Source organism: Cebus imitator, unplaced genomic scaffold (genome assembly GCF_001604975.1).
Source record: "Cebus imitator isolate Cc_AM_T3 unplaced genomic scaffold, Cebus_imitator-1.0 Scaffold270, whole genome shotgun sequence".
Taxonomy (NCBI): Eukaryota; Metazoa; Chordata; class Mammalia; order Primates; family Cebidae; genus Cebus; species Cebus imitator.
The window spans coordinates 1,265,022-1,292,521 of NW_016107585.1; the positions used below are offsets into that span (position 1 = coordinate 1,265,022).

At 41.7% G+C, this 27,500-nt stretch overlaps 1 long non-coding RNA gene across 1 annotated transcript in view; it reads right to left on the minus strand.

Moving 5' to 3' along the window:
- Positions 1 to 27,111, minus strand: part of LOC108284117 — a 34,353-nt gene extending 7,242 nt beyond the window's left edge. The window contains exon 1 of the long non-coding RNA XR_001817081.1: positions 26,999 to 27,111. This is a non-coding gene — a long non-coding RNA (uncharacterized LOC108284117). The remainder of the gene's footprint in view (positions 1 to 26,998) is intronic.
- Positions 27,112 to 27,500: the final 389 nt, after the last annotated feature.

Genomic DNA, 27,500 nt, shown 5'->3' on the forward strand with positions numbered 1-27,500 from the left:
AAAAGGAAAAAGAAAGAAAGAAACAGATCACTCTGCTACATTTTCTCAGCTTTAACCTTCAATTTCAAGTTTGCTTCAGAACCCACAACCCAGCAATATGCAGTGATTGTCTTTTCTTCTTCTACTGCAAGCTTTGTCATCTAATTTGTACCACAGGAAGAAAATACACAGGACAAGTTTGGTTATTCTGAAGTTTTCTAATTATCTCTAAGAGTGCTGTGGGTAGTTGAGGGACTCTGGAATGTCATGGGACATTCATACATTCATAGCTTACTATAATTTACCAGTTGTGAAACAAATCACTTTCTTTTTTCTTTTCTTAACATTTTCTTTTATTAAAAAGAAAAAGTCAACAAATTTAGCACTTGATGGGTTCCCTTAAACGTAAATAGCCAGTTACCTTTAGAAGTCTAAAAGTAAAATGAAACTAATCAAATAGTTAGTGGTTTCTCTACTGGTGTTGGCCAAATTGGGAGAAACAGAGGACCTTTCAGAAATTCATATCCTTCAATTCTGGAATAGGAGAAATTAAAGAAATATAGCTATCATTTAATCCATCTTCTGTCTCTCACAAAAGTGGATTGAGTGGCTTGTGCAAACCAAATGTCCTAGACCTCAGAAACTCTAGACACACAAATCAGGCCCCACTTCCAGTCTGTAACACAGCCCCAGCCTGTAATGCTCCAACTTAGTTGGTCAAAAGAACTTAGTATTTTAATCAGATTCTTTCCCATGCACCCACCCAGCCAAATATCTCCAGGGAACCCAGAATATTTGCAATCCACACGTCCTCCTGACAACCACAACTGCCCCCAAGCCAGCCAGGCAGCCTTCCCACCCTTCCCCAGGCCCCTCTCCCCAGCCCTGGCCTCCTTCTACTTCCTGGGTTACTCTTGTGCCACTTCACTCAGACCCAGACACAAACTCAACCAGAGTTGTGTGGGAAAATCCCAAGGCCCTTTCTAATGCCACCCTGGATGGTGCTGGGATGCATGGGGGTGGTCATGCCCCTGCCTCTTGTTCCTTATGTCACTTCTTTCCCTGGTGAACATGGTCCTTTTTTCTCTTTAGTCCCCAAACCCACCTATACAAATTCTCCAGATGTGGTGGGCTGTCCATGAAGTTTTCAGGTTACACAGAGGAAGCAGAGCCAACCCACCAAACAGAGAACAACCTTGAGGTGGAATAGGGTCTGTAGGCAGGGAACCTAAGGCTGTTTCACACTGACTTCAAAGAATTGAAAGGAAAACCCTAACTTTCCACACCTAAGTAACAAAAGACCAGAGGCTATACTCCCTTTGCAAACCCCACATTTTCTGCAGGGCAGATGGGAAATTGAAAGCACCTCTGATTGATGCCAAGCAACCAATCAGATGTTTGCATAGGAGTGCAACTTGGTAACTTCACTTTAGCATCTGATGCTAAAGTGAATCTTAGGAGTTTGCATAAGAGTGTGACCTTTGTAACTAGTTCAGCCTCCGAGTGGAAAGCAACCAACCAGACTGATTGCAGGCCACCACTTCATTCATATGGGGTGAACACCAGGTGGCCAGTGGGAAACCTCTAGGAGGTATTTGGACCTCAGAAGATCCTGTATCAGGGCCCTGGAGTCCCTATGCTCGGGCCGCCCCCATACTATGGAGTGTATTTTCATTTTCAATAAATCTTTGCTTTTGTTGCTTCATGCTTTCCTTGTTTTGTGCGTTTTGCCCAGTTCTTTGTTCAAGATGCCAAGAACCTGGACACCCTCCACCAGTAACAACCTGAAACTGAAAACTGGTAATCATTGTTCTTAAAAGGTCCTTGGCCATCCAAGCCCTGGGGGTTCTCTGCTGTCAATCCGGACCTCAGATTCATCCCACTACCACTCCCTGTGTCCTCCCCATCCCTCTGCTTCTATCTTCACTGCTTCTCCTTTCCCAGGCTCTTTACCCCTCTCCAGAGCTACACTGACATTTCAGTTTCATCTTCTTTTATTATACTGGGTGGTTCAGCAATCTGAGTGTTACTGTCTCCCACTCATCCTCACCTGTCTCCAAAAAGAACCAAAAACAAAAACCAATAGAGGCCCTTCAAGATACTCCAAAAACTTAAGAAAACAATTTTAAGGCTATATTACAAGACCCCAGAAAAATGATGCTCAACTCCTAGAAGACAAAAGCAGTAATTTTTAATTTAAATAGCACTTTTCTCTTGGAGTAACTACATCAGGGAGAGTAAAGACTTCCTCCTGGAAAAGCGTAACATCTGGTTCTTGTCACACTATTGTGCTCCTTAACTCATTTCACTCAAAATTTCCAGCACCATGTATGAGGGACCCTGGTTACTCCTCACCCATGCAGTTTCAGAGCCACAGGAGAGATGCGCGTGGGTGGGCAGAAGTGGAAGTTGTTTATGAGCATGGAGTTCTGAGAAATGAACGCATTGGTGTTGGGATTTGAAATCTGATTTATCTCTTTGATGATCACGGGAGGAAATTTTATTATAACAATATTATTTGCTGGCATATGTATGGATGTCTGAACTCACATGATAAAAACTAGAGGATTTTGAGCATTTTTTTGGGAAAAAAAACAATCTGTACAATTAAAGATTTCTTACATGACCTAGAAAATGAAAAGGGGAAGCAAATATACTGGAAAAAAGCAAAGTGGAGGAGGATCGCATTACGCCTCCACGATTAATTAGAAGAACTTTCAACCAAAACACATAACTGGGTAACAAATACCAGGTAATTTTCTTTGACTGAATTTTTTTTCACTTCATTTTCTTTGAACAGAAAAACATAATTTTTAAATACAGGAACTAACATTTAATGACTATTATCTTCAAAGAATCTGGGTCAGCAGCTCATTTCAAGTTTTCAGTGCCTAGAGGTTGATAATACTTAGTACTGTTTGCTGGTGATTTACAACACGTTCCTGGCCTAAGAGCAGGAATATACATATTAAAAATCATGCTCTGCCTGAATCCAACAAGCAGATGCCCCACCTTCTTTTAAGAAAGAACATGACAATAAAGAAAGGATAATAGAGTTGAAAGACACTCAAATAGCATTTCCTAACGCTTGCAAATGCTAATATTGAGTAACAAAGCACCGTTTCTATTAAAGCTGGCCTTTAGCCACTCCCTTATGAGGTGGAAAGAAATCATTTTACTTTCCCATAATTCTACTACTTATGGGAAAGCAAGTTGACTTTGCCCAGCACTGATGCAAAAAGCATGACGCAGAATTCAAGCCTGTGGTACTGCTGCTCAGGAGACTGGAAAAGAGAAAAGTTATTGGCACAATAGCAGCCAAGTGTTCAATCCAAATGTTCTGTTTCTCAAGCTCCCAGGTAACTCAGCTTCATAGTCTTTCCTTGTACAGGTCAACTCCATTTAGGTAGTATATAAGTGTATAGTATGAGAGGCCAAAAACCCACATCTATGTAAGCAAAATTATCTCTCCCACTCCTACTGCCAATTCATAAAAATAACACCTGCCAGATTGGAACAGAATGCTACAAAGTCACCTTGAAGACAGCAGTGGTTTTCAAGCCAAGAAAACTTGAATGTATGAAACCCTTTGAAAGAATGTGTCACCCAGGGAGTAACTGGCCAGTCACAGAAACATGGAAGAGAAAAGGAAGACAACAGGGGACAGTGTTCATAAGAAAGAGACGCAGGATGCTTTTTCAGAAACTTGGATTTGAAAGGAAAACAGGCAATATTTAAAAAGGAACTTTTGGTCAATGGATGGAAATGGGTTAAATTAGGAGCTGTTTGCACCTTATCTTCTAAGGGGAAGGAAGCAATAGAAAGAGAGAGCAGTTGAAAATGTAAGGAAGAGAGGGAAGAACTGATGTCGGTGAGGGTGCATGTCTAGAACACGGGCTGGGAAGAGTCCGCGGTGGGAGTCACAGCGCTAATAAAAGGGACCTGGGGTTTTTGGACCCAGGTGCAAATTGTGGTCTTGCCACTTTCTAGCGGAGGGACCTGGTCACCCTGACGGTAAAGAACAAGCATAACAGAAGAAAGGGAGGACGAGAACTGAGGCTGTGATAAGAGAGTTGCATTTATCAGCAGTGCAGGAAGCCTGGCTGTTGACATGGTTCTTAGTGACCTCAAGGTTGCTGGCTGCTGGAAGAGTAGAGATCTTCAGCCTCAGAAACACCACTGGCCTCTGATGGAAGAGACTTTTATAGATGGTCTCAGGGCCTAATGAATGCTGAACAATTCATTCATCCTTTCAGTGAACATGACAGAGGCCTCTCACTTTGTTAGACACTTTGGGAGACAGAAGTAAAAATTATAGTTCCTATTCTAAATGAGCTCACAGCCCTATACTAGAGATGAACAGGAACCAGTATGTGACAGTTCGGACTAATAAACCCAACAAGAGAGGGACATACAAGACACTGTGGGACCCCTAAAGGGAGCACCTTGTGCAGAGGTAGAAGGACGGGAATGAATGAGGGGTGGTGGATAACAGGAAGAAAGGGAAGCACTGTGGGAGTCTCTGCAAAGAGTGTTCACAGTGGAGGTGAGGCTTGCTGTGCAGAAACCAACAGGGGCAGGTGAGAAATACTGACCCCGAGAGATGAGCAGGCTCATGTCAGGGTGCTACAACCATCCCCTCCTCTTTACTCTTTCCTGTACCCCAGACCACAAGTCTTACACTAGGTTGTCTCCCCAGTGGCCTGGCCTGTACCCTGAATGCTCCCAATCCAGTAGCTTCTAACCCTAGTCAAAAATGACCCCTTCCCTTCAGCTAGCCATTAGAATTGAAACAAATTCCCACCACCATGTGAAAGTCTAATTATCCTATGTTCCCATGGCACCAGCCTTTGAGTGGGATGCTTGCTGTAGTAGATTGTATTTTCCAAAAATGGCCACAAAATGTTTCCAATTTCACATGCTCATCCAGAAACTTTCTACTCCCTCATTAAGAGATAGAATCGATTTCCCTACCCCTTGAAATTGGGCTACTTTTGTGGCTTCTTCAAAAAAGTTGCTTGGAACCCCCACCCACAGCTCTTACCTCCCCCCATCCATGAATACACCTCTCTGGGTTATGTTCTCTCCCATTGCCTTCCTGACTTGGGACTTTGGCTCTGGAGTTCACTCCCACCAAGGACATAAAAATCCCCACTGCACTCTTTAGTCCCTGGGCTCCAGCCACTGCTCCCTCCCCAGATTCCCTTGTGTTCTGCCACCTCTGTGGGATCGTAATCTGCCTCCAGTGGTTTCTGGGAGTGAACGCAGCTATCTTTCTGAGGGTAAGGTAGGGGGTGGATGCAACAATGGGCTGATTGTTATTTAAAAAGGTTACAAGATATTATCTTGAGATATTAATCTGTGGGTTTTTCTTTGCTCGTTTCCTTGAACAGTGACCAAACAGCCTCATGCAAGAGTACAGTTGATAAAGAGGGACTGACAAAAGCCAAAAATGTCAACATTCAGATTTGTGACTCGAAAACAGCATCTGAGAATCAAAAAAGCGAGGCTTGGGGCATAACGCACAGAGACATGTGGACCAGGGATAGGAATAGACAGACAGCCCCATCCCAATGCCTCCAGGGAGACCAGAGTAAGGTGTGCTGGGCCAAGGGAGGGGAGGAGCACATGGTGAGGAGCAGGTCCACAATGGAAGCCTGGGGAGCACCTGGAGTCTTCCCCATCATCCCCAGCAGCCCTTCAGCTGGCTGTATATTCCCAGAGATGTTTGCCAAGCCCTGTCTACACATCCACACTCCAGTGTCTAAGGACTCTCATGAGCCCTGCAGATCTGTTAGGAACACTTTCAGCTGTAAGCAACAAAAGATATGATTAACAGTGCCTTAAACACTACAGGTGTATTTTTTCACATAACAAGAAGGCTATACATGGGTACTTTGTTGGTAAAAAGGCAGTTTATCCAGGACCTAGTTCATGAGATTAGGATTCAACTAGTTCTGGAATCATCTCAAGGAATCTATAATTCTGAAAACTTCCTAGGTGATTCTAATTTGCAATCAAATATGGAAGCCACTTTTCCCCAAGTTTACTATGGCTGCTGTCCTCTCCCCTCTTCTGAGTTTTCGGAGTCCATTAGTTTTCAGAGGAGTCAACAGGGCTACCAGTGAACACCTGACTCATGTATTCACTCAAATGGTCAGCGTATTGTAATAGCTCACCTTTTACCTGGCAGCATCAGCTCCATGAGTGTTATGAACTGTGCCTAGAGACATGAGAATTCAGCAACATTTTCAAACTGGGTAGAGTTTTCACAGACTGTATTTCAAGTCCTTTTTTTTTTTTTTTCTCATTCAAGAAAGATGTGTTAACCAGTCAAGTTAACATGGTTGTTTCAGTCTGTTTTGTGTTGCTAAAAGAGAATTCCTGATACTAGGTAATTTATAAACAATGATTTATTTGGCTCACATCTTGGAGGCTGGTGCTGGAATCTGGTGAGGGCTTTCTGGCTATGCCATCATTTGGTGGAAGTTAGAAGGGAAAGATAGAGAAAACAGGGCCAAAATCATCCTTTTATCAGGAATCCATCCCCGCAATAACCAACCCACTCCCAAGATAATGGCATTAAGACTGTCCAGATGACCTCACTACCTCTTAAAGATCCCACCTCTCAACATTCTGCATCAGGATTAAGTTTTCAACACATAAAACTTGAGGAACACATTTAAACCATAACAATGATGGGTCAAACAGCTTCTTTTGCCTCTATTCCCACCCCCAAAATTCACTAGAGTATAGAGATTTCGTTAAATGAAAAGAAAACAAACAAACCATCTCAAGGACAAAGCTATAAGAGAAAGCAACAAGTGTGGAGAGAGACAGGCAAACACAATGTTGGAAACTGGAAAGCAGGTGGGAAATGGCGAATAACTTAGAGACCAGGAACAGGTTGCAGAGAGGAGGCAGGTAGATAACAGGCTGGCCCCAGAGCACCTGGTAGGGATAGAATTGGAGGCCCCAGGAACCTCTCTGGTTCTGGAGTGTTGGTTAAAAGGCTGTACTAAATACAGCTTGATCCTCTGATTGCTTCTCCACTCCAGCAGACAAACACCTCTCTCATCCAACAGAAGACATACCAGAGAAGGGGATGGGGGACAAGTCAGCACGCTGAATGGTGGGAACAGCCAGCAGCCTTTCGCCACAGCATCTGAGGATCCTGGTGGCACAGCTTAGACACGTGGGACAGCAGGCTAGAAATTTCTTCTCTAGAGAAACTGAGGTCCTCAAAGAAAAGACTATAGACAATGACTACCAGGATTATAATCAAACATACATATTCAGAGAAAGCCAAGACAGCACAAAAAGCAGAATAAGGTTTCAGGAAAACTATAATTAATATCCTCAGGGAGAGAATATAACTGCATCTATGAAAAAGAACAAACTATTTGTAAATCAAAAATGAGCTCTCAGTTTTAAAAAAATATAAAAACAGGAAAAAAAAATCCAATAGAATCCAAACATACTTTACTGGGAAGGTACTGGAGGATATATTCCACAAAATGAAGGAGCAAACCAGAAAAAGGGCCTACAAAGGATTCAAGAGAGGGATCCAACTAAGGAGAGCTGAGTGACACATCAGAGAAGGAGGCCAATGGGCTCCAGAGGGGATACGTGAAACATAAAAAAAAAAAATCAGCTGATTACCTGATGTGTTTGAACTATTAATACTTCTGGCAATGATTTGAAGGAGAATTGGGGACAGAAAAATATCAAAACAAGATAATTTTGAACTCCAGTGAGAAAAAGAAGTTGTGTAACAAAGGATGTATTATCAGTGTACACAGTGTGCCTTACTGGGGAAAACATTTATAATAATCACAACGGTGTTAACTTTGAGTAGCAACTTAATAAAAAACACGATATCATTACGTTGGAGGAACAGGGGCACAAAAGTGCTAAATTTTCATCTTTCATAGAAGGAAGTCAAAGTTTCTGCCTAATCTGAAAAATCAATATGGAAGCATATTATTTAGATACCTGGGGAAACATGCAGAACTTTCAACTAGCTGCGCCAGTTGAAAGTGAAACTTTGGTTTCTCTGATGAGAATGGCTGGGCGGGAAATGGTAATCGTCAGACCATGGGGAATTTTTCTAGTCAACAAACTCCAGACATTTGTGATTCTTTTCGTTCTGATTTACTGGGTTCAGCCAAAGTCCTCCCTAGAGGATTGCCAAGTGTAAGCGGTAAGAAAACACACAATGAACTTCATTTGAACTTTGTTTCATCTTTTCTTTTTTTAAGCCAAAAATGGCATAACAAATAAGAGACAGAGCAGATGCAGATATGTAGGGGTGTTAGTGCAGAGGGTCTATCCCTTGAGCCTTTCTGACCAACAGAAGAACTGCGAGTGGCTTCTCTACTGACCCAATGTACTGAGCATTTCCCACATGTTTGAATGAATGAAAGAGTGAATGAACAAACAACAGACATGCCCATTATTCTTCACACATCGAGAGGGCTTAACACACATTAGGAGCTACAATGTTTGGCTCCAGCACCTCTATCTGATTCACTCGGTGTTTTAATGACCTGTTGTGTGTTGTTATATATGAAGTGGGCACCACTGATGTGCAAGGGATATTCCCCATCTTCAAAGGTACTACAATCCATTTGGGGAGGCAAAATGTGAATAAAGGAAAATTTAAACCAGTGACCACAGACAGTTGAGTTGTGGGTAGAGAGGAAGGAGCCATTTGGGGTCTGGAATCCACCCCCAGAATGTGGGCCTAGTGTGGAGTGGAAAGGCTTTCCCAACACTGGCTGCAAATTCTAGAGTATTTCCCATGTATATGTTCATGCTGAGGATGGGAATATGGGAAGAGAGCATCACACCAAGTGATGCTTGTTAACAAAAGTCAACAAAGAGCAAATGTGGTTGGTTTCCCGCAAGCATTCTCATGTTCCCCTCAGTGATTTAACTCTAAGGCAGAGAAATAGCCATTCTCTTTCCTTCTCTGCCAGGAGGGCAGTGGGAGGGGCACTGGCCAGGTACCTGTCCTGCTCACTCACTGTGACTGCAGAAGCCAATTGATTTCCTACTTCCACCCCCACCACCAACCTTGGGTATTTCTTCCCACTGAAACAATGATTAAACCATTGTCCATCAGTAGCTGAGAAATCGTTTCCTGATCTGCACTCCTTTTTTGGGTGTTTTCTAGTGCTGGAATTCTGTGTCTCCTCTCCTGTATCCTCAGGAAACCACCAGGCCCAATGTCGGCCCCATTAGTTTATATCAGAGCAGCCCCTTCCTAGTTGTAGGAGGAGTATCCTGGATGGCTGAGAACTCTTGGTCTCACTCTGCAATTGCTCAGACTTCCAAGTGTAGAGTCTTCCCTAAAGGCATTTCTTTAGCTCTTTGCTACTTTGCTTTTATTTACTCATAAAAACATCAGGAGGTGCAATACACTTGCAGTTTTGTAAATATTCTTTTTTTAGCAAAATGCATACTCTTGGCATTTCAACCTCCCTGACTTTGGGAAATAAGATAACTATAAGAGGAGCGCAGTCTTTAAAAGCCTCTTGCACTCTGTGGCACAGTTACTTCCAGAGACTTGGCTGCTTGTGTGCATTTTGGAGTTAGTTCAGCTCTAACTACATGCATCTAGAACAGACGCACACAGGAGGCCTTCAAAAAATATTTTTAAAAGATAAAAATTAGGCCAGGTGTGGTGGCTCACACCTGAAATCCCAGCACTTCGAGACGCCAAGGTAGGCAGATCACAAGGTCAGGAGTTGAGACCAGCCTGGCCAACATGGTGAAACCCTGTATCTACTAAAAATACAAAATTATCCGGGTGTGGTGGCACATCCCTGTAGTCCCAGCTACTCAGGAGGCAGAGGCAGAAGAATCACTTGAACCCAGGAGGCAGAGGTTGCAGTGAGCCAAGATGGGCAGTGCCACTGCATTCCAGCCTGGGCAACAGACTAAGGCTCTGTCTCAAAAAAAAAAAAAAACAAACAATAGAAGATTAAAACCTTGTGTCTGATGGCCAGAAGCTTATCCTACCACAATATGAGAGAGTGTTGGCAATTTCTATTTTGTGTTCTATTCTCATGCATTTGTCCATCCTGTGAATTTACATAGACTCCACCTATTTTGTTTGAGGCTGCCCTGGGAACTTATGCTGATTAACCTAGTGGCTCTATGTTCAGGTGCAGGGAAAAAGGCCTCTCTTCTTGCTCTTTCCAAATGAACTACTTCTTGAGGTCAGCACCAGGAGGACAGGGCTCCAGGTGCCATTTTCCATGAACCATGCAGGCCCTCTAGCATGGATTTGGCATGTAGGAAAATCTCCATGGGGGCAGAAAGCAGCTGAAGAAGTCACAGGAAGAAGTTCCCCATAAGCCCTGCCCCAGACATGCTCCATTTAAGGATTCTATTATAGAGGCTTAGTGCCAACTATGTGTCAGTGTTAAGCTCTGCTTTCAAGGAACCTATAGTCATGTGGAACAGCTGGAAATTGCAGGGTCCTATGAGGACACAGAGAGGAGCAAGTGGCCCAGATGGCAGCATGTGGCCCAGACGGCCACAGATAAAGTAATGTCTAAATGCTGACACCTAAAAGATGAGTAGCAATCATTAAGCCAAAGCAGGCAGGCAAGGAGAGGGTTCTCAGCAGGGAAGCAGCAGCTATCAAAGCCTGTAGGTGAGGGTTGCTGTGATGTATTTGGGGTAAACTTAGAACAGAGAATGCAAAGGGAGGAAGCAGCCAAAATAAGAGGAGGTAAGGGAGGCCAGGGGAAGACCACAGAGGGATCATATTGGAAGGTTTGGCTTTATCCAGACAGAAATCGGGAGTCACTGAAGTAGTTTAAGCAAGGAAGGAACATGATCAGATTTGCATTTTAGAAATGTCAAATAGTGGCCGGGCGTGATGCTGCATGCCTGTAATCCCAGTACTTTGGAGGCCGAGGTGGGCAAATCACAAGGTCAAGAGATCAAGACCATCCTGGCCAACATGGTGAAACCCCGTCTCTATGAAAAATACAAAAATTAGCTGGGCATGGCAGCATATGCCTGTAATCCCAGCTACTCGGGAGGCTGAGACAGGAGAATTGCTGGAACCCAGAGGGCAAAGGTTGCAGTGAGTCAAGATTGTGCCACTGTACTCCAGCCTGGCAACAGAGCAAGATCTCATCTCAAAAAAGAAAAGAAAAGAAATATCAAGTAGTGATTTGAACCAGTGGAGTGGCAGTGGAGATGATGAGAAGCAGCAGAATTTAAGAATCATTTAGGAGGCAGAATTTATAGATCACGGAAACTGAATGAATGTGATGGATGAGAGAGGAAGGGGAGTCAAGATCAAGCTGCAGGTTTCCGGTACAAGCAAGTGAGAGAATGGAGGTGCCATTCCTGAGCTAGAGCTCGTAGAAGAAAAGCAGGTTTAGAGAAAGTGGGAAGACAATCGATTTTGTTTGAACTGGTTGAATCTGAGTCACCTGTAGGACATCCAAGTATAGACAGATGTCCATTAGATGGTTGTGCATTTGGGTCTGGAGCTTAGCAAAGAATCTGGGATTTGGAAGGCATCAGCATAGAGACAGCTCTGAAAGCCACGAAAGTCAGTAGGTGGGCAGGGGGTGATGACTGGTTAGTTCATGGGTTAATTGGTTGATTTAAAGGTAATACAGAGAGTTTATACTAGCACTCCAGCTGAAAAATCAAAGCATATTTTAAGAAGGTCAGTTTAATATTCCAAGACTAGAGCTTAATCAAGACCACACCAATTCTGTTCAAGGGCCTAGAGCCACACTGCCCAATACAGCAGCCACTAGCTGCATGTGCTTCCTTAAATTTAAATGAATTTAAGTTCAATTTAATTTAAAATTCACTTCCTCAGTCATATTTGCCACGTTTCCCAGGCTTGACAGACTCATATAGTTAGTGACTACCATATTTGGCAGCACAGATATTATAGAACATTTCCATCATCACAGATAGGTCCATTGGACAGTGTTGCCCTAGAGTTATTTGCATTGTCTAAATAATGGACTGACGCAAACACCATAAGCATGGTGCAGCTTAAATTAGCAGAGGAGGGCAGCAAGATAATGCATGTCCTTCCCAAGCCACTCATCACCCAAGAATAATATGCTTAAACGAGGCACCCCTGGACACAGCCTGTCTTGTGCTCTGAAGAAGGAGCCCATGCAGCTCTCCCTTTTGCTATGGACTTTGAGATTGAGAGCAGGTAGTAAAACCTAACCAAGGATGTAACTGGAGGCTTTTGTGGTAAGGAAGTCTCTTAGTGGAGATGAATCTCCTGCCAGCTGATCTGGGATCCCCCCTTCCAGGGTTCTAGAGGAAGTGAGCCATGGAAATTCCTTAGGCAGGGCACGTCCTTAGGCAGAAGCCCTGGGCCCAGTGGCTTGTTGCTGGGAACCCGGAGAGATTCAAGTCATCTGGGGGACACGACTACCAGGGCCTCCTCAATGGTAAAGCCCATTCTATGCTTCTTTTCTAGATTAAGCTTTAAATCTTTATTGACAATGTTATATTAATGATATAAAAAGTTAGACTCACAGGACATTGGAAGTCATCTGGTTTTCTCCTGATGCAGCTGGGAGAGATGATCTTTCCTCTGCTAATGAGCCTCTAGTAACCTCCCCAGCGGATGATTTATAATTTAGATAGGGGGGGTGTGTGTGTGTGTGTGTGTGTCAGAAAGAGAGAATCTTTTATCAGTTCTGTTCCTCTGAAGAACATTGAATAATACACACAGATAATATCCAGCTCAACTACATTCTATTTAATAGCTACATGGCAATCCAAACCCACATTAATGGATATTTGTGCTGTTTGTTACATGCCACAATGAACGTTCTCAGTCATGTCTCAGTGTGTGCAAATGCACTTCTAAAATACATTCTTAGAGGTAGAGTTGCTGGATCAAAGGGCATGGGCATTTACATTTTGTTAGGTGTTGCCAGTTTGCTTTCCAAAAAGTTGTACCAATTTACATGCTACTAGAGGAATAAGAATGCCCGGTTTTCCATATAAGAAGTGGTTGGCTGGTTGCTTAGTTTGTTGATTGAAGACGGGCAACACTTAAGCATGCTTAAAATGATAAAATGAAAGAGACAGAAGAAACAGAGAAAGAGAAGATTACAGAAAGGGAGAAGCTAGAGGAGAAAGAACACAGTATTGGTGCAGGGATTGACCATGGGGAGGAAGAGGGACAGTCCCTCCATCACAACGAAAAGAGGAGAATGGGGTGGAGCTAGTCAGTTTGTTAAGTTTGGTGGCAGGAAGAGGTTTTTATTTTTTCTGAAAGGTAGAAGGAAGGAGTGGTTGCTTAAAGTGACAATGGAGGAATTAGTTTGGGAGGCTGGTACAGAATGAATATTAAGGTAACCACCATGAAGAATAGGAGGAATAGTTGACTGGTGAAACAAAGAATGACTTCCAACAAAGAATGATAGTCCTAAATCTTACTCCAATTCCTTAAAACTAGCTTGAATTTCCAGCATTTAAGTTTTCAACAACATTTCCACTCAGTCTCCATCAATATATCCCTCCCTCCTAACAGAGCACAATGGAGGAGCTGCTTACAGGCAGGCCACCAACTGAGAATCCCTCACAATCGAGAAGGCAGGTGGGGATCTTCCCAAGGATGAAAGTTAAGTCCCCACTGCAGGGTTCTTCGTGTACCAGAGGCATCCAAGTTCCTCCAGCTCTATAATCAAGGGCCCCTCTCCACTTGGTTATAGAGGCACCTATGTGTGGTTTCAGGATGTCCTCAAAACATCTTCCGCCATCACTCCTGAAAATTCACCTCAGAGAGCTAAGAGTTGGTCCTTGCTTCGTGTTGAGGTGCACAACAGATGTCCGCTGGAGCCTATATTCCTGCTAAGGACACTTGAGATCCCTTAGTTGAGTCCTATTGCCCAGCCCTCTCCCCAGCAGTTCATCCCATACTAACCCTCATCGCGCCACTGCATTCCAACCTGCGCTACAGAGCGAGACCCTGTCTCAAAAAAATAAAATTAAATTAAAAAAAACATCCATCGATGACTCCCTGGGACAGAGGAGCAGGCAGCAAATGGAAGGACCTTGTAGACAGGCTGCCTATGTGCTGCCAAGGGCAAGTCTCAGGAGGGACCCTAACATGCTGCCTTCGCCTTGAAGTTCCGTGTTTCACCGTTTGGCCCTGCCAACACATGGAAATTAGATACCTCCTTTTTTTTTTTTTCAAATGAACAAACCTAAAATTTTATTTGTTTACTTTTCAATGAATTTAAATCCTCCAGTGGTACAGTATCACATGGATTCTGTGCCCAATGGCCTTAGCAGGAGGGTGGCTTTGGAACTTGGCACAAACCATGCTGCTCTTTCCTTAGGCACAAGTTACCGTTCCCCAGATGACTCTGGTTTTGTTTTATTTCCTGCCAGGGATCACTGTGTTCTTTGCACACATAAGTACATCCCAAATAAAATTCAGTTTCATCTTGGATATAAAACACCTTCAATTTCAACAACAGTTGTGTGCTCCCTCTGGTTCTAGAGATGCCACTGAGAGCCAGCAAAAGTGGCCTCAGAGCATAGCCTTTCAGACATGTTTGCCATTTCAGGAGTCCTATTCTTGCAGGCTTCCACAGGCTCCAAGAGGGCAGAAGAATGAATCTGATATCTTTTGATAAAGAACCTCTCTTTCATTAGAGAAGAACCAAGTACTGTCTTATACAATGTATCACAAAATAAACTGTTTTAATTGCTGAATCTAAGATGTAGTGATACATGTAGTCCTAAATCTTACTCCAATTCCTTAAAACTAGTTTGAATTTTCAGAAGGTTGGTGAGTGATTTACTATTTGTGATGGAAAATTAACACTACAAAAAAAAAAAAAAACCCACTCCACTAGTAATTCTACCAGAGAAAAATTACTTAATTCTCACTATTGAGGTTTTGAAAGACAGCATATCTGTTTACCTGGATATCTTCCTAAATTTCATAATTAATCCTCAAATGATGCAAGTAAAAGTTCTGCAGGTCAGTAGAAGGAAATGGAATTTAATTTTATTAAGTATTAAGATTGCTCAAGATACAGCCTAAGGCCATGCTCCCTCGGGCTCTGGAGGACAATGTTCTAAGGCAAAGTAGAGTTAGGGTTGGAGAGAACTCAAAAAGCATGAGGGGTGTAGCAGGATATGGTCATTGCAATTTAGAAGGCCTTATTCCCCTTGAGTCAGTAATCATTACAATACTGAACCTTCCTGGGGTACTTTTGAAACCTTAGAGCTCCCTCAAAGCCCCACCATGGGTCCAGGGCACCTGGTTGCTGAGAAAGGTCATTCTTACAAATATCACATAACCTGATGTCCTCTAAAGTGGTGGACAGTGTGGGGGAGAAGGAGACCCATCCTGACTGCCATGTGTTGCAGCCATGCCCTCCTCACTGAGATTCCTGCATCCACCCTGCCTGTCCACATTTGATAGCAGGGCAGCCCATGAGCCTTTGAAGACACAGTCTGAACACATCACACCTCTGCCTGAACATTTGAGTGGCCTCACATCACTCTCAGAACAAAGACCAAATCCTAATACAGTCTTTGGAACTTGGTATTTGTCTTAGTCCACTTGAGCTGCAGTAACAAAATATCTTAGACTGGATAACTACTAAAAAAAAAAATTATTGCTCACAGTTCTGGAAGCTGAGAAGTCCAAGATCAAGGCACTGGCCAATTTGGTGTCTGGTGAGGGCCACTTCCCCATACGCAGTAGTCTTTTCACTGTAAGCACACATGGCAGAAGAGAAAAAAAAATAGCTCTCTTGGTGCCTTTTATAAGGCATAATTCCATTCATGTGAGCTTCTCTTAATAATTGCATTGGGGATTAGGTTTCAACATATGACTGGGGGCAGGGGAACATTTCCATCAGAGGGGTATCTCATTCCTGCCCACCTGCCCACTTCACTTCACCTTCCCCATCCTGCTTCTGCCACTCTGGCCTTCTATGAGCTCCTCAAGCATTCCAGATGGGCATTTTCCCACCACAGAGCTCTACACATGCTGCCCCCTGACCAGGGGCACTCTCCCTTCCCCATCTCCTTGCCCTGCCAAAACTTTAGGAAGCTCAGTTATCTTGACTGGATTGCTTAATGTTAGTCTAACATGTAAATTCTCCAGCTGATATAACAGGGACCCCTTTAGTGCCATGAGTCTATGATAATTTTCATTTTTTGGAGGACAGAGATGCAAAAGTTAAAGTAATCAAACTACTGTTAAATTGTACAGAATAAAATTGAAGAGTAAACCTTTACTGTATTAGGGGTGGAAATTTGCATGTTAATTACACCCTGTACGGGAGTGGTGGGAATGAACCCAAATGTTACATTTATAAAGGATGGTATAGCACTATGCCATTTACTCATGTGTCGAGTGTTTATTGAAAGCCTGTGATGTACCTGTGCCAGGTATTAGGAAATAACATAGTGAGTAAAACAGACATGGGCCTTGCCCTTTTGGGGATCACAGCTCAGTGGGCAAGGAAGAAGTTAATCAAATAATCATACATATAACTGCACAACTGCATATTGTGTAAACACTCAAGGGAAAGGTTCTGAGAAGGGTAAACTAGTCTGGGTGGGAAGCTTACTGAGAAACAGACCTTTAAGCTGAGATCTGAAGCAGGAGTGTGAAACAAGGCAAGGGTGCCAGCCGGCGTCACCATTGCCTTGCAGGAAGCCCAAAGCCTAACCTTCCTACCAACATACGGAGCCCACCCCACATCGCCAGAGCCAAACAAGCCGCGCTCTCTTTCTCTCCTCACATAGAAGCAAGTATGCATCCACACCCAACATTTGCAAGGAGACACAGCCCAACAGAAGAAGGAAAATCCCCACATGGATTACTCTTCTCCTACTTACCAAAATCAACCCAGAACTAGGCACAGCAGTGCATCCACGCTCTTATGATGGCTTCCTTTTTTATTTAACTTTATTTTAGCTTTTTTGTTTTAAATATTATGAACTTTTTAGAAATCCAACCCTTTCAACGAACTAGAATTATCATTTTCAGGGCACGTTCACATTGCCAAAGGCAGGCGGGAGCTCTCCAGGTCAATGCCTATGTCCTTTTGTCATGGCTCCTCAACCACTTGAAATCATTATTTTGCTCCAGATCAATCCTCAGGTTTTCTCTAAGACAGAAAATCAGCTTCCCTGCAAGGAGCCCTGGCTCCTTATAGAGACCAAATTCTAAGCAGAAGGGGAGCACAAGAGAGTGAGGAACAGCCAAGCATCCCCACCACTCTCCTGCACCCTTTGTGGTGCTAGAGTAAAGATGTGTCTCTGAGGACTTGCATTCTCAATAATGCTCTGATGAACAGACCATGTTGTTGTAACCTACTTTTCTGATAGGATGACTTTTCTGATAGGATGGATGACACTTCATTGACCATAACATTTGTTTTCTGCTTCTTTCCTCAGAGAAACTGAGGCTGAGAGAGCTTATATGACATGTCCAGGACGCCATCAGCCAGCAGCGGGATGCTATCTCACACCTGGTCTAATCGTGAAGCTCATATTCGCTCTATTACATAGCATTTTGTGAAACAGAAACTATAGTTCTGGTCATTCATTAATTTATCCCATATATCAATCTTCCTTTATTGCTTACAACTCACCTTCTTTCCTTCTGCATCCTGTCGCACAGTCATAAGATTATCTAAGTGGGTCCTGTCCTTCCTAACATGCTGCCAAATTTCTTTTAATTTTTAAATACTTGAATAGAGACAAGGTCTCGCTATCTTGGCCAGGCTGGTCTCAAACTCCTGGTATCAAGCAATCCTCCTGCCTCTGCCTCCCAAAATGTTAGGATTACAGGCATGAGCCACCATCCCCAGCCCACACTGCCAATGATGAGAAGAAAATATTTCTAGAGGCCAGGCACAGTGGCTCATGCCTGTAATCCCAGCATTTTGGGAGGCCAAGATGGGCAGATCACGAGGTCAAGAATTCAAGACCAGGCTGACCAACATGGTGAAACCCTGTCTCTACTAAAAATACAAAAATTAGCTGGGCATGGTGGTGCATGCCTGTAATCCCAGCTACTTGGGAGGCTGGGGCAGGAAAATCACTTGAACTTGGGATACAGAGGTTGCAGTGAGCCGAGATTGTGCCATTGCACTCCAGCCTGGCCAACAGAGCAAGACTCCATCTCAAAAAGAAAAAAATAAAATGTTCCTAGAATGGCATTCAAGGAATGTTTTTAAGAAAGAGCACTTTTATAAATTATTTTTATGCATTAAAAAATGATTCTCTCAGGCAATCACATTGGTTCACATTTCAAAGTTGTGGGAAGTAGAAAAGTTCCTTTTTAAAGTTTCCTTTCTTGTTAAAGAATAAGCGTGCTAATAACTCTTTGTTAAGCCCTATCCTCTGTAGCTGTTAAACATGCCATGCTTACAGGCACGTAGTATATTCTATGTCCTTGTACATTAACACAAAATATCTGTGCTGGATGTGTTCCCAGGCATGTTCCAGCTCTCCACTGCTTTTACCTGTTTAGAAAAGTTTTAAGTTGTTAGCCATTTGGGTTTTAGTTTAGATTGTGAGGTCTGGCTCCAGCCAACAGAGATCAAACACAGAAGTAAGGACAACCCCAAATGCATAAGGAATAATATGTCTGTTTTCCTTTGTTCATTGTACTCTTGTGGCAAAGTGGCTAGTGAGAGTACCCTTCCTGCAGTCCAGGAAGTAAAAATTGCATTGCTGAAAGATCCTTTGTCTCAGCGCTAATTTTTCTTTGCGGCGCTGAGCATCTATTTCCAACAAAGGTCAAGATCAGGATGAGGAGTAGCGGATAATAACAATAGATATCATCTGGGCAGTGTACACCAGCAGAGCAACAGTAAATGAGGATCCAAACCCTGCCAAGCTCCAAATTTCAGAATAAATGACCTCCTCCTTCCTCGCAGAATTGACCTGAGGATCAAATAAGAACCCAATAGCTCTTAGCCCAGCACCTGGCACAGATCAAATACTTGGAAAATGCCCACTGACGTTGGAAGCATTACTTCTTTCTGAACCACCAGCTTCTTGGGCACCATGTGTACAGTATTATGATTGAAGCTGGGATTACTATAAACAAACAATCCTGCCTGTCAAACAGCAACAATAATGGTTTCAAAAATCACTTTTCTTGAGAGAAACAATGTGTCGTTTTGAGTTAGAGGAAGATGAGCTGGCCTAGTGAGGAGTGAGCCAGAGTGGAGGAATGGACCACCGTGGGCCTCCTTCGAGGAGAGGTCCTACTCATCCTCTCTCTGGGCCTAAGAAAAATAAATGAGCCAAAATGTAACTGAGTTCAGAACTCTAGTGGATGAAAGTAAATTTAATGGACATCCTTACCAAGAATTAAGTCAAAGGGTTTAAGCATTTAGAATAATTTGCCTTCATCAAAAATCAAGGGAGATCTTATTTTTAGTACATTTTTAAAAAAGACTTTACCTCACCCCAATCCTAATTCCCCCCAATACAGCACAGTTTACTTACTTTGGTTTCTTCATTCAGAGTGATTATATTCCCAAATTGGGGGCTACTAAAGCCTTTGGTGGCCTTCCATCTGTAAAGATGGAAGAGTAAATAAAAGTGCAATCAGCTCAGGAGAGTGTGGCAATATTGCAGTGGAGAAAATTCACCGTCCCTGTCCCACATATTATAAAAATCTTCTTTGAAGAAAAGCAGAAGGAAAAAGCTAGTCAAAGCTGTTCTCAGTTTCTATAGAGAATCACGCAAATTGATGATAAACAATTCAGTTCCCGTTTTCTCAAGTACAGAATAAGTTTGCTGAGACAGCTCTGACTGCCCTAATTAATGACTGCAGGCAATTGGATAGAATTTTTTAAATATAATTAAAAAAATATATATATATATATAATGTCTTTCTATCAAGTTCAAAGGCAGTGTTTGAAATAGGTGCTAGTTCATACATTACAGGGAAAATTTAAGTTATAGTGTTGCATATATATCTGTTTGGATATATAAGAAATATATACATATATGTATATATAATCATAACTGGTACATCTCTATCATCCATCCAAGTGTTCATGTAGGGATTAGCCTCTCAAATTTCTAATAAATCCAACACAAGTTTTGGAACTCCCTGTGAAGCCCCTCTATGAAAAGGAGGATAGAAAAATTATACACATAAATATACATTTTCCATCAACAATGCGGATGTCAAGGGAGTTTGTAATCTGCCTGCTTCTATGGATAAAAAAGAGTAAGTTTTTCACATAAAATCAAACCCCAACCCTATTCCACTTAAGGGAATGGTATTCACATTTACATTTTCCCCAGATTATAGGAATCTTTACTCAAAAAATTAAACTGAGAGCTAGTCTGGGACCCACAAAGCCCTATGATCTAACGAAGACAACCAGCCTTGCCTTGTAAGAACACAGTAAAGGACGTGAGACCTCAAAAATGTGAGATCATGGACTCGTGTACCCAACATTAGAGATATGTTTTTTGGTCACATTTGAAGCATTTTGGAAAAAACTGAACATTCATAAAACTTGATCACTGAATGAACATCAAAAGGAATCTCAGTAAATAAAAGCTCACTATCATTCAGATTAAGTTCCCAAACCATAATAAAATACAATTAAAAATCCAAAACAAATAAAAAATGAACCAACATGTTTGAAAAATAAGAAATACTTCTCATATTTTTTTTTTTGAGACAGAGTTTTGCTCTTGTGGCCCAGACTGGAGTGCAGTGGCGCAATCTCAACTCACTGCAACTTCTGCCACCTGGGTTCGAGCAATTCTCCTGCCTCAGCCTCCTGAGTAGCTGGGGTTAAAGGCACCTGCCACCATGCCCAGCTAATTTTTTGTATTTTTAGTAGAGATGGGTTTTCACCATGTTGGTCAGGCTGGTCTTGAGCTCTTGACCTCAAGTGATCCACCCGCCTCAGCCTCCCAAAATGCTGGGATTACAGGCATAAGCCACCACACCCAGCCAGAAATACTTTTCTAATTATCTCATGAGTTAAAGAATAAATCATTTTAAAAATTACAAAATACTGTATTTAGAAATGGATACCAAAGAAAACCCTACACATCATACGGAATGCAGGTAATGCAGAACCTAGAGAGAAAAAATTAGATATATTCAAAAAAAGAAAAATTTAAAAACTAATGATTTAACAGTCAGTTCAAGAAGTTATATAACTAATAAATGAAATAAAATAGAAGGAAAAAACTAACAAATGTAAGAACAGAAATGAATGAAATAATAAACAAAGGTAACTAAATAGATTTAATAGACAGACATAGTATCTCATGCCTGTAATCCCAGCACTTTGGGAGGCCAAGGCAGGAGGATCATTTGATATCAGACTGGGAACATGGCAAAACCCCATCTTTACCAAAAATACAGAAGTTAACTGGGCATGGTGGCTACATATTTGGTCCCAGCTAGTCAGGAGGCTGAGAGGTTGGAGGATTGGTTGAGCCTGGGAAGTCAAGGCTGCAGTAAGCCATGATCATGCCACTGTACTCCAGCCTGAGCAACAGAGTGAGATCCAGTTTCACAAGAAAAGAAAGTCATATAACTACTAAACAAAATAAAGTAGAAGAAAAGAGCTAATAAATACAGAAACAGAAATGAATAAGAAAACAAAGATAACTAAATAGATTTAATGAAACCAAATGCTGACTCTTGACAAAGACTTGTAAATAAATAAAACCTTCACAAACCTAGTAAATAATAAATAAGAAAAGGCACATATCAACAATACTAAAAATAAAAATTAAATATAAAGGGAATTTTAGAACCTCATGAAAGAATACTGTCAACAACAATATTATAATAAAACCATAGATGAAGTACACAATTTTCTAGGAAAATATTTTTAAAACTCAAGAATAAAAAATTTGAAAAGATCTGTAAGCAATTAGAAACAATAAAAATTTAATCAATGATTTTAAAAAATCAACAACTCAAGGGTGAAGGGGTGGGAGGGATTTATAGAATAACAGTTGAGCATCACAAATTTTGAAAAAGAAAATGGGCTTGCACTGGCAGGTGTGAACCCACATGGTAAGTATATTAAATCCACACTATGATTATTATAAATGACTAAAATATGTGCTTCCACAATGAAAATAGACTATTCTATTCAGCTGAATAAAAGGTACAAAAAAATCAACAACAAAAACGACACTCTTTCAAAATGATATACCACTTAGAAGACAGTTTGGCAGTTTCATACAAAACTAAAAATATTCTTACCATATGATTCAGCAATTGTGCTTCTTGATATTCACCCAAATGAGTTGAAAACTTATGGCCACACAAAAACCCATATATGAATGTTCATAGCAGCTTTATTTATCATAATTGGCAAAACTTGGAATCAACCAAGATGACCTTCAGTAGGTCAATGAATAAAGAAATTGTGGCACATTCAGACGATTAAATATTATTCAGGGCTAAAATGAAATGAGCTACCAAGCCATGAAAAGACATGGAGAAAACAAATGCATATTACTCAGTGAAAGAAGCCAGTCTTAAAACACTACATACTATATGATTCCAACTATGCAACATCCTGGAAAAGGCATCTGATGCCTTTTCCAGATCAGTGGCTGCCAGGGATTGGTAGGGAGGAATGAAAGATGTTGAAGACATGTTCAACAGAGCACGAAGGCTTTTTGTGATAGTGAAACTATTATGTATGATACTACAATGGTGAATATGTCATTACACATTTGTATAGAATATACAACACCAAAAGTGAACTCTAATGTCAACTATGTACTTTGGTTGATAATGATGTGCCAATGTGGGCTCATCAGTTGTAATAAATGTATCACTCTGGTGCAGGATGTTGGTAGTGGAAGAGGCTGAGGAAATATGGGAACTTTCTGTACCTTTTGCTCAGTTTTGCTATAAACCTAAAACTGATCTAAATAATAATGTCTATGTAAGAAAGAAAAAAGAGCAACAGTCCTTGATGGCTTTACAATTGTTTTACCAATCCTTTGAAGAAAACAAAGATCTTAAATAAAACATTAGCAATCTAAATCTGGCATCGTACTATATTTTTAAATTTAGGATTTATTCCCAGAATGAAATGATGGCTTAACTTCAGAAAATCTATCAACGTAGAAACTAACATAACATGTTAAAAAAGAAAACAAGTGTATTTCTTTCAATAGCTCTAGAAAACACACTTAACAACTTTAAAGCTCGTTTGTAATTGGAAGATAAACTCTTAGCAAAGTAAGAAGACAAGGTAAAGCTCATGATTTTCTCAAAGATGTCCACTAAAAGTTTACAAAACATTATAGTTAATGAAGACACATTAGAAGAATTACCTTACAATCAAGAAAAATTTAAGGATTTTCAATATTATCCCTTCTTTTTAACCTAGTTTTTACCCAGCAAAATAAGGCCAGAAATAAATATAAAATGCATATGGTTTGGAAAGGAAGAAACAATCTTGCCATTAATTGCTAACACTATGAATGTTTGCAATGCTTTCTGTTGCTGGGTAACAACCACAAACTTAGCAGTTTAAAAACCCACATTTGTTACCTTACAGTTCTGTAGGTCAGAAGTCTGTATCTCTACTCAGGGTGTCAGCAGGCTAAAATCAAGGTGGGGCTGAAATCAAGGTGGGGCCCTACTTCTGCTCTCAGCTGGAGCTTACAATCCTCTTCCAAACTCATGTGGTTGACAGAATTCAGTTCCCTGGGATTGTAGGACTGAGGCTTCCATTTTCTGTTGGTTGTTGCCTGGGGTGTGCTCTCAGCCCCTGGAAGCCACCTGCAGTCCCTTGTCACTTGGCCTACACTGTGACAGCTTACTTATATTCAAAGCCACCAGGAGAATCTCTCCCTTTGGTCACCTAGAACTGTCTTAAATGGCACAACATAATAATGGGAGTGACTATCCCATCATATTCACAGTTTCTACCCACACTCAAGGGAAGGGATTATATGGGGTATGAACAAGGGGTGAAAATCTTGAGGGCCTTCTTAGAATTTTTACTACCTTAGTATAGAAAATCCAAGAGAGTTTAAAAAACTATTATAAGTAAGATGATAGTTTGGCCACGTGCAGAGGCTCATGCCTGTAATCCCAGCACTTTCAAAAGCCAAGGTGGGAGGACTGGTTTAGCCCAGAAGTTTGAGATGAGCCTGAGCAATATGCTGAGACCCCCAACTCTACAAAAAATAAAAAATTAGCCAAGTGTGGTGGCTCATGCCTGTAGTCCCAGCTACTTGGGAGGCTGAGGTGGGAGGATTGCTTGAGCCTGGGAGGTCAAGGCTACGGTGAGCTGTGATCATGTCACTGCACTCCAGCCTGTGTGACAGAGTGAACTCTTGCCTCAGAAAAATGTGTGTGTGTGTGTGTGTGTGTGTGTGTGTGTGTGTGTGTGTGTGTGTCTTTTTTTCTAGACCCTGAAGCTGGCGTGCAGTGGTGCAATCACAGCTCACTGCAGACTCAACCTCCTCAGGCTTAAGCAATCCTCCCATCTCAGCCTCCCATGCAGCTGGGACTACAGGCACAAGCCACCATGCCTGGCTAATTTTCTTTTTCGTTTTTGTAGAGATAGGGTAGTACTTATGTTGCCCAAGCTGGTCTCAAAGTCCTGGCCTCAAGTGATCTGCCAGCCTCAGCTTCCCAAAGTGCTGGGATGACATGTGTGAGCCAATGTACCCCATCCAGATTTTTTTTTCATAGAACTTTTCAAGTACATCTTCGAATTAATGCAAGGAATAAACAGAAAAGAACAGCTAAGAAAAAAACTGAAGAAGAAAGAGAAAGGAGGAGGAGCAAGGGAGCCAGAGACTCACTCTTCAAGATAATATGACTTATTATGAAAGCTAGAGATATTAGAAGGACATCATAGCACAGAATGGTCCACACAGACAGACAGACTCAGGAACACATGTAGACGCAGTTCCTCATACATGTGAAAACTCCATTATTTATTTATCATACTTGGCTCCAATCTCTCAATTTAAATACACCAGCCATTTTCTCCTGGGATACTGAAAGGTACACCACATACAAATTCTGCTTTTTATGTGGTTTATCCTTTTAGGAAAGTTACTTCACCCATTTTACTTCAATTACTTGATCTATAAATGGTACTGCTGTGGGAATTAATTGTGATGATCTATACAAGTTGCTCAGCACAGCTGCCAGCGTGGTGAGCAGTAGTAAGTGGTTGCTATTATTGCCATGGCGGTTTTTATTTCTGCTCTTACTACTACTGTTTCTTCATTGCTATGAAGGGATCTAAGTAGCACCTTACCATAGTTAGACAAAATGCCGTACTGGTTAGGGTTCTCCAGAGAAACAGGCCAAGAGGATATATAGAGATATATAGAAAGAGATGTATTATGAGGGATTGGTTCATGGATTACAGAGGCTGAGAAGTCTCCAGATCTGCCGTCTGCATGCTGGAAATCCAGACAACCCAGTGTGGTTTCTTCCAGTCCAAGTTCCCTAAGAACCAGGAGAGCTGGTGCTTGATGGCAGAAGGTGGATGTCCCAGCTCAAGCAGAGAGCAAATTTGCCCTTCCTCTGTCTTTCTGTTTTACTTGGGCCCCCAATAGATGGGATGATGCCCACCCGCATTGTTGAGGGCACTCTTCTTCACTCAGTCCACCAACCTGAATGCTAATTTCTCTCCGAAACACCCTCACAGGCACACCCAGAAGTACTATTTTACCAGTGAGCTGAGCATCCCTTGGTTCTATCAAGTTGACACATAAAATTAATCATCACAAACACTAAAGCCGAACTTAAGACAGGATAGCTAAAACATAATTTGCTATCAGATTTAGAGAACTTCCCAGAATTTTCCTAAGGTCACCATCATATTAATGAACATTGAACACTCTTTGCAAAATACAAAAATATCGGTAGATATCTTCTATCCACGTATTATGAATGGGTCAGTCCAGTTCATCTCCTGCAAACATCTTCATCATCATCTTCATCAAACAAGAGAAGACTTTACTATTTGCAAGGCTAGGCTGCACTAATTACATTCCACAGATGCTTGCAGGTGTATCAGCCACAGCAGTTAGCGAAGCTCTTACAAATGCAGGTCTCCACAAACAGCAACCAACACAAACCACCAGGTGGAGGCCAGCCAGTATCCACCCCTGTACCTGTGCACACCTCTGCTGGCTGCAGGCCTCATGAGACAGTTCTACCAGCCAGGAACGATGACACTGGTTGTTGTACACCTACAGACTCTTATGTTCCAGCAGATTATCCCCCCCCTTTTAAGTTCAATTTTACATATATGTTATTTTAAGATACTACAAGTTGCAACACAGAATAAACATTTTAATTGGTATGACATTGAACTATTCAAAGAAAATTATGCAATAGAAAATATGAGAAAACAATTAGTAAACACTTGGTTACCTGTGCCATAAACGGAGATGGAAAATGCTAAACTGTAGTTACTTTCAAAACATGTATATAGGTCTTATTTTATTTTTATAGGCATTTCTTTCTAATCACCTTTGGTTATATTTGCATGGTATCTAAAACCAGTTAGATTGGTAGAGTCTTAGGCCATATGAGGGGTGAGGGGGAAACCGACTGCAAGGAGGCACTGAAGCATTTCTGGGTGACAGGTGGGATCTGTATCTTGACTGGGGTGCCGGGGGCAAGGATTATACAAGGAACTGCATACTTAGGATCTGGGCATTTATCCATAGGTATAAATTCAATTTTTTAAAAAGGTCACAGGTACAGGGACAAAAAAGTTAAAACACAAATTCTAAGAGGTTATACTTGAAGGTACATCCCACTACTCTATTTCTTCACCTGATGGAATAAAATCTTGAAATATTCAGCAAATTGATTGTAACTCCCAAGGAGTTTACTAAAGATAGCTGGTGAAAGGAAGTGACTCAGAGACCTATAAGTGGCAAAGAGGAGCCAGTTGAGGATTAGGCCTTTGCTGGGAGTAAACCACCCACATAATTGTAGGGTCAATGTCTCAGTTACCTGTGCTTATTCAGAGTGGTGTTGACTTGGTGGCATCCTAGCCTTTCTGGAGTATGCTTCAGCCACTAAGAGATTTTGATTTTTCATCAGCATGTGCCCGAAGCCTCTGGGGTCACCCTGAAGGGACTAAATACAATTAGATCTATTCCCTGACAGCTGAACAAGAACATATAGATTATTAACTGACAGCTTGATGTGAATCTCAATGGATGTCTCAGGTGATGTGCCCCAGGGGTCTGCGCCAAACATTTGTATCGACAATTTGGATGAGGCCACAGAAGGTGTGTTTACCAAATGTGCAGAAGCCACACACCTGGGCACGACCACCAATATGATGGGCCACGGATTCACTTCTAACATCACCTGAAAAGGGACATTGGTTAGTCCCAAGCCAATAAGTTAAACTAAATTTAAAATAAACTGCCATTAGATCAAAAGACTGCCAAGTACATGGTGGAGGTGGGAAACGTGACCTGATAGAATTTTATGGAGAACACCCTGT